Source organism: Cavia porcellus, unplaced genomic scaffold, assembly GCF_034190915.1.
Source record: "Cavia porcellus strain 051 isolate PalLab524CR breed Dunkin Hartley unplaced genomic scaffold, mCavPor4.1 scaffold_24, whole genome shotgun sequence".
NCBI classification, from domain to species: Eukaryota; Metazoa; Chordata; class Mammalia; order Rodentia; family Caviidae; genus Cavia; species Cavia porcellus.
Window position 1 is genome coordinate 8,339,553 of NW_026947507.1, and position 10,673 is coordinate 8,350,225.

General features: G+C 36.0%; 1 non-coding gene across 1 annotated transcript; it reads left to right on the top strand.

Annotated features, from left to right (window-relative positions):
* The first annotated feature begins 9,682 nt into the window (after positions 1-9,682).
* LOC111756627 (small nucleolar RNA SNORA77) lies at positions 9,683-9,784 on the top strand. The gene has a single exon (XR_002791057.2). It is a non-coding gene; the product is annotated as a small nucleolar RNA SNORA77 (small nucleolar RNA).
* The last annotated feature ends 889 nt before the right edge of the window (positions 9,785-10,673 follow it).

Sequence of the window (10,673 nt, forward strand, 5' to 3'; positions counted from 1 at the left end):
TGAGGCCTCTCTCCCACTCTTCCTGGAATCCTAGTACTTTTCTCTCTCTCTGGAATGCCTTGCAGTATTCTCTGTAGAGTTGGATTGGTGGTTGTGAATTTCCCAAGTTCCTCTTTGTCTTGGAAGCACCTTGTTTCTCCATTAATTTCTAGAGACAGTTTAGCAGGGTATATCTATCTGGGATGAAGATTATTTTCTTTCAGGGCTTGGAATATTTCGCTCCAGGCTCTTCTTGACTTGATGGTTTGTGTCAAGAAGTCTGCCCTTATTCTGATGGGCCTTCCTCTATAGGTTATCTGTTTCTTGTCTCTAACAGCTTTTAATATTTTGTTCTTATGTTGAATTTCTGGGATCTTGATTATATGCCTGGGTGTAGATCTGTTTTGGTTGTAGGTGGCTGGAGTTCTGTATGCCTCGTATATCAGAATATCATTTCCTTTTCCTGTGTTTGGGAAGTTTTCCTTAGTTATTTCTGTGAATAACCTTTGTACTTCCTTTGTTTGTACCCCAGCTTCTTGATTCACATTCTTTATTCTCAAGTTATAGATGGTTTTGCCATCTTTTAGCCTTTGTATTGTTACTTCTTGTTTCTTTGTTATTTTTAAAAAGTTTTTCCTTTCATAATCCCACATTGCAAAACTGTCCTCCAGTTTGGATAATCTATCCTTAATTTCTTTCAAGCTGATTTGCCATCTTTCCATAGAGTTTTTAATTTCCTGGTGATCACTTTGAATCTGCTTCATGTATTCTATATTTTTTATATCCTTCATCAAATGGTTCTCTCCTGTGTTTGAGTTCCTCCCTTCTCTCTGTATCTGCTTGAGGGGTGCTTAGTATCTCTTTTATTAATCTTCTTATATCTTGCTTTATTTGGCTAAATATTTCCCTTTTGAATTTGTCTATGAGGTCTCGAATGTATCTCTTTATGTCCACTGGCTCTGTGTCGGATATTGCATGTTTGCTGTCGTCATTCTCCTTTGTATTTACCTGTCCTGGGTCAATGTTCTCAGGGTTGGGACCTGGTGACTTCTTGTTGTTGCTTCTTCTTCCCTTCTTTTTACTTCTTCCAGGAGGCCCCAGTTTCTTTCTTTGTTGGTTACGATTCCCCTGAAGCATGCTGGCTAGATGACCCTTCACACGGCAGTGTGCTAGTGAGTTGCATACAGGGACAGCATATGCTGCCCCCCCCCCCCCCCCGGATCAGTCAAGTGCTGTGGCCTGCACTGCATTACTTTGCATCACCTCCTCTCTGGGTGGTGGTGCCTGGAGCATGGAGGCAGCAGTGGTCGCTACGGCAGTGGACTTTGCACTGCCTTTCCTCTGGGTCGGCAGCCTTGGCGGGGTCAGGGGCAGGGGTAGCTGTTGGGTGCCCAGTCACTCTTGGGCCTGGGGCAACAGGTCAGGCTGGTGCCCTGCAGGTGCCGCAGGAGGCGGCTGGAGTGTGGTGGTGCAGGGATCAGTCAAGTTGCTGTGATGTGCACTGCATTTCTTTGCACCACCTCCCCTCCAGGTCAGTCAAGCTGCTGTGGCCTGCACTGTCAGTCAAACTTCTGAGATTTCATTGGGTTATAACCTATTGGGCCTCACCCAGGTCACATGATCCAGGCCTAACTCACTCCACCAATCCTGTTTGGGAAGGGAGCAATTGACTAAAGTCACTGCTGCCCCTTGTACCTGCAAGTCCTGCCTGGTCCCAGGATGTCATCCACTGGAACCCCCCTATTTATGGAATGGCTCCACTCCCATCACTCACCACATGTCGATGTAGGCACCCTGCCAATTCAGCTGTCCCTTTGGCTCTCCAGCCCCCAAATTCAATGTTGAAGCAGCGGGCCCTCGGACAGCTCAGCAAGTTGCGGCAGGATTTTGGCAAGCCATGGCGAGACCTTGGCAAGCTGCAGCGGGGCTGTGTTGGGACCTCGGATGGTTGGCAAGTTGCCTTAATTTCTTCTTGGGATGAGAGAATTCATCTCCCTCTGTTTGGGACTCCCCATTCTGTATTATGTTGAATTCTAAGTCGACTATTTCAGAGAGCCTCTGTAGCCAGTTCTTATCTATACGCCATCTTGCTCCTTCCCCTCCGAGGCAATGCATCTTAGAGTTTTTGGTCCATTTGAACATCTGCATTTGATGAGCTGGTGAATCAATATTAACTTTAAGGAGATGACTCCCAATATGACAAAAAGTTAAGTGATTGCACATATTTGAATGTATATAATATATTATATATATTGGAACATCCCAGAATTATGTGTATTTTTTCCATATATGTGGTTGGGAGAATTGTTTTCAAACAATAAACATGTATTAAAATAAACAAATTAATTATTTGCATAAAATATAGAGTGTATGCTTATAGACCATAAGAGTGAAATAAGTAGTCAAGATGTTATTTTTAGATTGCAATAAAGGGTGAGACCAAGCAAGTAAAATTTTATAAAAGTAAAAGTTGTAAATATAGATAAAAATACTAATATAAATATCAGAGAATAGTCTGATAGTAGTTCCTGTGAATAAGATCTAAAGAAATACATGTGATTCAGGGTCCACGTCTTACTTGTATTTTGATCATTCAAAATTAGACAAATAATATTAATTGGAGCTTTGCTGAATGTGGCTAACTGTGTGTTGTAACCAATAATACACTGTATTGTTTTCCAATTAATCTCTAGAAATGAATTCCATATCTCCATCCACTGTCCTGTAACAAGTATATTGACTTCTTTCAGGGATACATTTGGCCAGGATGATAGTATCTGTTCTTGGTGTAGCCTGTAAATGCTAATCATAGCGACTGCTCCCTACTTTTCAGAAGTCATCTACCACAGGAGAATTGTAATGGTTGTGGGATCATAAAGCTATTATAAAGGCAAATGGAGAGAGATCAGAGACCAAAGAAGGGAAGGAGCCATTACCTGTATGCGTACATCCCACTCTTTTCCCACAGCTATCTGATTTGCAATTTGAGAGACTGTACTCAAGAGGTAAATTCAATCTACTTAAACCACACAGCTGTAAAGTACAGTAGACTAATAAATTGTTGCTTTAAGCCACCAACTTTTGGGGTGATTTTTAATGTAGAAGTATATCACTGAAACACTGAATGAAAAAAATTGTAGTTATATTCTACATGGGCAGTGATGTAGATAATATTTAACTATAATCTTTCTAGGAGAGAGAGAAGAAAGAAAAATATGATAATTATCTTAAAATATGCAGCAATTGTCAGTGGGAGCCTGAGGAAAAAGTTTGCTTTACCCTACTGGCCACTCTGAAGATATGAAATAAAATGGCCACGAGATACCTTCTTTTAGAAGAGGTAACACTACATTGACTGGAGTTATCACTAATAAAATCAGATGCTTTGCTAAGCCATGAGTCACCCACCAAGGAATCTTTTTTCAGAATCTTTTTCCCCACAAAAATTTAAAGGGTCACTTGGCTAGGATGAAATAAAGGGAGCAGGTACTTGATAGAGAAGGTCTGGAAAAGCTAAACTAAAACCTGAAGATAATGTCGGTTATTTCTAGAAAGTCTGCGCATGTTAATTTTTAACATTGATCATCTTGTCTTGCATTGTTGGGTTTTGTCATTTAAATGTGATCTCTTACATCTATAGTTCAACTATAAAGAGATGATATGGTTTTTTATGGAAACTATTTTGTATCTATTAATTTAATTATATTACTTAGTGAAGAATTAAATCAATTATTGAAACAACCCAGACATATGTATAATTTTATTTTTCTATAGAATATGTAGTATGGAAGAATTGTTTTCAAACCTTCTTGTACCCCTCAAGGAGCTTTAAAAAATTTCAATTTTCAGGCTGTTCCCTATAACAACCAAATCAGGAGTTTTTAACATACATAGTCAGAAATATAGATCAAGAAATAATCTATAGAACTTGTAAAAAGGCTCTTTAGGAAGACAGTTATGACTTCATTAAAGAAACATTCATGAAAACAAAGACTCAAAGCTATATTAATTCTCTGGAAGTTTCTATATTCTAAGAAATTATGTGAATTGGAGTTTATAAATAAGTGAAAATATGAAATAAGTGGAGGCTGTGGTTGCAATGAAAAGAATTGAAATAAGTGTCTGGTTTTTATACATTGTACTTCTGTGTCCGAATTTATTTTATTTTTAAAATTTTCTTTATCTGCAAAAATTATTGGTGTTGCCACCTAGCATGCTATTAGCATCAATGTTTTAATGATTTTGAGATTTTTGAACTATTTAATGAAGAAATTGTTGCCTTCACGGAACACAGAAACATACATGATCCATAAAGTAAAGGAGGCTCAGCCTACTGAGTTTTTAAAAAGAGATTTGGTGTTAGTGATGGTTTAAAATAAAATATCTTCTGATGATTTTTAAATATTAGTTATACTATTCAGTATATCTGACTATATTTCCCACAACACTAAATGACTTTCAAAGATACTCTTGATTTTCACTTAAATTTGTTTCCTAAATTATTAACCAAATATTTGTGGGCTTTTTTTTTTGGAGATAATAATCCCTGTTCTGTTTCATGCCTATTTGGCTACATGATCTGCTTCATCATTTGATCCCCATTTTGTCTACATTACCTGAACAATTTTGTTCATAATCTTATTGGCTGACCATAGTTTTGTCCCACCTCATGCTCGTTTTGTGATTTCCCACTTTTCTCTACCTTGGACACACCTCACCTTGTAGTTTTTGCTCTATAAAAATCCCTAGAAAAAGCAAGGTCCTTGGCAACCCACTAGGGATGCCTTGTGTCTTACATTCTCAACAGATGCTTTCTTTCCCCAGTAAATATATTCTGTTCTTAAAAAAATACTTTCCACACATTCCCAAAAAGTGGTTTGTGGTTAGCTAATAACAATTTCTATAATTTATATATTTCTTTAAGAATCACACATTTTTCTTAGTTATATATTAACATGCTTGAAGAGTAATTTATTTAAGAGATGGTTAATTGCTGAAGATAAAAAAGTGTTTTAGGTATAATTTTGTTTTGGTATTGATTTTCTGTTCAGTATTTTGAAGATTAAAATATGGTAATTCATGTTGCTAATTAAGAGAAACTAAACCCAATTAAAATGACATATTTCAGTAATAAAACAAGTTTAATCTGGACTGTTTCCTCTGGAATGTAGTCTTATCTGAGGCATCATCTATTCTACCTTATTGCATTGACTGGATGAACCTTTGAGGAAATTTGGAAATGTTTTTTAAAATTCATCCACATATATGAGTCTATGTCAGGTTCTATTCTTTGCTGACAAGTATGGCATGCCTCAAGAGCATGACTACATAGATTCTTCTGAGAGAAGAGAACTACCTCAAGATTTGCTTTTGAATTTGATGTTTAAATGTGTTTTTATTCCATTATATGCTATTATTACTTTAAATAGTTTTTACTGAAGGGGCATGGAAAATCTCAAATAAACCTACTATTAATAGGATATACAAATCAATAATTGATATTAGCTCAAATATGAAGCATTTTCCCAGAGAGGACAGATAAGGAGCTTGTAGTACTTATTGAATGAGTTGGACAGCTTTGTTTTGCAATATTTGACTTTATTCTCCCCCCTCAAAAAGTAATAAGAACTAAGGAGTAATAAAACCCAAAATGTGTAAATTTTGTTGTAAAAAAGAGAGTGGAAAAAAAGAGCTCTAAAGGATACAACAGCAAGTGTGTTTAGGGGTGTTAAATAGCTGACCATATTAATGTTTTTGGTTGGATCATTGAACACAACTGTTTGCAGTCTCACTGTTTGAATGTCCACTTTGTATGCTTTGATACTGTGATTTCAGCAACTATCTCTAAGATAATAATATGTAATCTATTAACTGGTGATTTCTTACTGGGTTTTTTTTTTTAGTTCTGTATTAACTTGTACCCTTACACCACTTTGTTTTGTTTTGTTTTTTCTCTTTTTCCTTTTAAATAAAATTTAAAAAAATAAAACAGCAAAAAATATAATATCAATTAGGTTAATATGTTGATTAAAAAAAGAATTCTTACCAGAAGATTAGCATCAACAAGTGCCATTAGTATTTTCCCATAATAATGTAATCATAGAACATGATTCATGGGTTTCTTTCAGCCCTTTTAACAGATAAAGAGCTAATATTGGACATCATTCCTAACAGTATCACGAAGATCAAATAGGCAATATTTTATAAATTTTAAGATTTTAGATCAGATTAGAATGCAGCCGAAATGGACTTGCCACTATCCATTTAGTGCCGTGTAAGTATTACACATTTCTGTTCTCTGATTCTGTAAAGCAATTTATTGCATATAACTGCTGATGTGTTATGTCCTTAGTGCCTAGGGAAGTGCCTGTCCATCTGCCACAGAGAAGGGTAACATTTGTCTGTGGAATGAATGAGAACAATGATTCCCTGAGTCTGCAATCCTATTTAAACAGCACTATTATATTCCAGTTGCAGCAAAAGACTAGACAGATATTAAGGGCCACAATTTGGTATTGCAAACAGAAAGCAAGTGCATTTTATGTTTCAAATGAACTCTGAGACATTGGCAACACTGTACACCACAAAGGTGAAAATAAACAATAGTAAGACAATTGCAAAACAACTTCTGGGAGCATGGATAGCCTCTTGCTGAAATCCTGTGATATCATTCAAATGCTGTATTTTGTTGACAACTTCGTGAGTGATAGGGTAGGCAAAGATAGAGAGCATTCCTAGCCAAATAGCCATGTCATGCACTGTAGATTTGGAATGAATGCCAGTAAGATAACATGCTTCTCTCTCTAAAGGGGCAGCTGACCATGTGTGACATCTCTTCTGCTTTATCATTGAGAATGACTAGGTGTGAAGGGGACTAGGTGTGAAGCAATGTTGATGGGCATTGATCTGTTTCAGCAAGGAATTAACTCAGAGTTTCAAGGACTGAGAAATGACTTCAGGCTTTCCTTTTTAAAAGAGATGGTATCTCATTTTCTGAGCTCAGATACAACAAATCCCAAACAAACAGAAATCGAGAAAAGCTGGGTGAAAGCTCAAATAGTTTGGATTAAGTCTGGAGTAGAGTTTTTTTCTTTCTATATTGAGTTTACTAACTGATAATCCTATAATGAAATTTCATGCTTTCCAACTACTGAGAATTAGGGCAAGAATGAGGAATATTAATTTTGAAGATGATTAAAAAATTATCCTTATAGTAATCTTTTTCCAAATCACAGCCCCAAGTAACTATTGTTTAATGGGCAAGGGATTTAGCTCAGTGGCATAAGTGCCTGCCTAGCAGTGCAAGGTCGTGAGTTCAATCCCTGGTACTGCAAATACTATAGCTTACACAGCCTCCAAATTCTAGTTATATAGCACTTTTCAGATGGAAGCATAAAATGTTATTCAAAATGTTAAAAATAATCAATGTGAGAAAAAATCAAACTTTGAATATTTGAGTGAAATATTATTGTTTCCTCTTAGTGATGTGTTTCCAATTTTAGGGACTGTGGGAGAAAGACCAATTGCAAACACACATCTACCAATATTGGCTTCATTTACTTAGAAGATCTAATGATTTTATTTCAGGTTTAATATCTTTGAAGTTACTTGGTAATTTCAAATTTCATTCAGAATACCTCTGTCTTCAAAACCATGTCTAATGGTTTCATTTCTTTTGATTTTTAGAGTGGCAGAGTGAATAAGGTTAATATTTATCTCGAGTACTGCAAAACACCTTCATTAAGACAATTACCGAGAGTGGTTATACATAATGTCTAATGCTTAGACACTCATGATCTCTGTCTCAGTATGTTTACACCATTCATGCTGTTGAACTTAAAGAGTGGGTGACTGAACAAAAGGATTAGTTTGTCCAAAAATTTTAATAGATTCACTCTGGTAGGGTGGGCTGGGAGAGGGGGATGATGAATGATAACCCTAGATTAAAAGAATGTTTAATCTTAAAAAATAAAGTAATTCCACCAACAGTAAAAGCTACTAAAAGCAGATATAATAAAAAAATATTCTGGAGATGTAGAACAACACATCTGAAGACAAACAATATCCAAATAAAAAAATTAATGAGTAGAATATCAGGAGTTAAAATTTGGATATATTTCTGTGACAATCTTTTCTCCAATTTACAAAATAACCACGTTTGTATATCATATTATGTTACATTAAAAGTTCTTAAATGTTTAGGTATTAGGTTTTTTAAAGTTATATACAATTCATCATGTAATATTTTACCATGTACTATAGACATACTGTATTCACTATACTGTATTAAATTTGTGTATATATAAAAGTTTCATAACCACTTATAATTCTGATTAAACTTTCTAAATAAAATGTTGTCTAAATACAAATATTGCTTTTGTATTTAGGCCTGCTGAACAGACCTTTTCAGAAGATGAAGATTTTCTTGAAATAGAAAGTTACAGAGTTTCCTTTTAGAGGCTGCTGTGTGTACCCACCCTTGGTTGTTTCTTTCCTTCATTAATGGAGACAGCAGTGTCTAATATCAGAAATTACTTCAGATGTATTTGAAGTAAGAATGCTCTATCAAAGTCTGGAGGATATAAACAGGCAGGATTTGTTACATTCTTGTACCAACTGCATTTGTTACATTCTTGAAAAATCACAAGTTGACAAATTCATTGCTTAGTTTCTTTTTTCTTTTCTTTTTCGTTCTCCTTCCTTCTTCCCTTCCCTCTCTTCCTTCCTCATTTCCTTTCATCCTTTCTTTCCCACTCTTGCATTTTTCTTTCCTTGAAAGTCAGACATAACTTTGCAGAGCTAAGTTTTAAGCTATTAATGGATCACAATTTGTATTGAAACTTTTTTCTTTTTATCCTTGAAAATAAAACTCATGTGTATTAATGTACTATTATGAGGAATATGAAAATATCAAATGTTACTCTTCAAAATAAAATTCATCTTTACTAATGTGCTTTTACTGAGGAACATGAAATCATCAAATGTTAACAAGAAGGTTCATGCCTGTGAGATCCATCAAGGATGATCGTCATGAAGCAGCCTTATTTCAGAGAGTGAGTGTAAGAGCTATTCACAATGCCAGGGACAAAAAACATCTAAATTGTGCAGTCCTGGGCTGTTAGAGATTTGTTGCTCCATATACTAATTTGTTCAAATAGATAGTAAATACATATTTGTTGTTTATGGTTTTCTGTAGATATTTGCACATTCCTTTCTCCAGGTACTGTTGAAAAAGTTATACGTTATTTTGCTGTTCTCCAAACTTTCTAACTTTCCTGTAGCTTGCTCTGAACTTGTATGGTGGCTTGGTTTCTTAAATTGCAGTTTGCCAAGTTGAACGTACTCTGTGGTTTGCAGTTTCATCTCCAGGAGTCCACGGATAATGCTTAGGAGTGTTATTTGTACAGGGGGATGGTGGTATATTGGCATGTATTTCCCATAGAAATATCTTGGAGATGAAAGCTGCTAGGTTTTTTTCACAGCAGTATTTGAACCTTATGGCATGCCACTTAATGAATGTACCATTCATTCCTCTCAAAACAGAATAAAAAATAAAATAAATATATGAAGATCTGCAGCTTTCATCATGAGAGTACAATTTATAATTAACGAATATTGTTACAGTAAGTTAGAAGTGGTTGAATAATTGTGATGATCATCATTCACATACCACCATGACCCACAGACAAAAACTGAAGGTCCTTTACACTCGCTCTGCACTGGGCTGCAGCCTTGGGGCAGGAACTTTTGCTGTCTGCTAGAGAACCATTCCAGGGAGCTGTGGAAGCTTCCTGGGGAAACAGGAAAAAAAGTTGATAGTCCTGTAGGCAAGGCAGAACTATTCTTGACTGACATGACCGTGGTTCTTAGAGCAACAGGCAGATTCTTGGAACTTCATGGATCCCCATTTGATGATGGTTGTTTATTCTCAACATAGGCCCTGTGAACTTTTTGTAGCCCCTGTCATTTATTTTTTTCAAAAACAGAATTAGCTTGTCTCCTGAGAGCAATCAGACTTTCTTTGTGGATGACCCCAGAAATAGGCTTTGAGTCCTAGAATGGACAAGGTTGATGTTGAGTATAAGGTACCCCAAAGGCAAGTCTCATGGTTTATTAACCACTTGTAGCCCCAATTAGAGAGTTCCTTATGGTGTTTGTTAGGATAGGTAGAGAGACTTATGACAATTGAGTCTCTTTCAAACCTCTCAGCTTAGAAGCCTGGATTCCTCAGAAGCTGGCAATAACCCACAAAGATAACTTGTGAGCGTGTTATTTTTATAGTTTCAGAGATACTGATCTTCTAGAGTGAAGGAAGAGGTTGACTAAATTGAACAGTGTACATAGTCAGCTCTGATATCAAAGAGAGGTATTCAATGATATGGGAATGATCTGTCAGGGAAAAATATCAGTGTTTTTTAGAAGAAACAAGAGCAAAGTTCAAACTTAGCAAAAATAACTCATTGCATTTGGTCTTTTCAATTTTCTCAGCTTTCATTTTGCTCAGAACTAGCAAAGCAAGTGCTACAGCTGTGTGGGGACCACCATGTCACTCTTCCCCATACCCAAGTGTGATTGTGTTTACTTGAGAGCAGTGCAGGCTCTGTAAAGGTAATGTCTCTAAATTGGCTTTCAGTTTAATTGGTGAGTTTGGCCTGAGCTGTTTATATGTCTTCATGAAAGCAGGCAGCTGATGA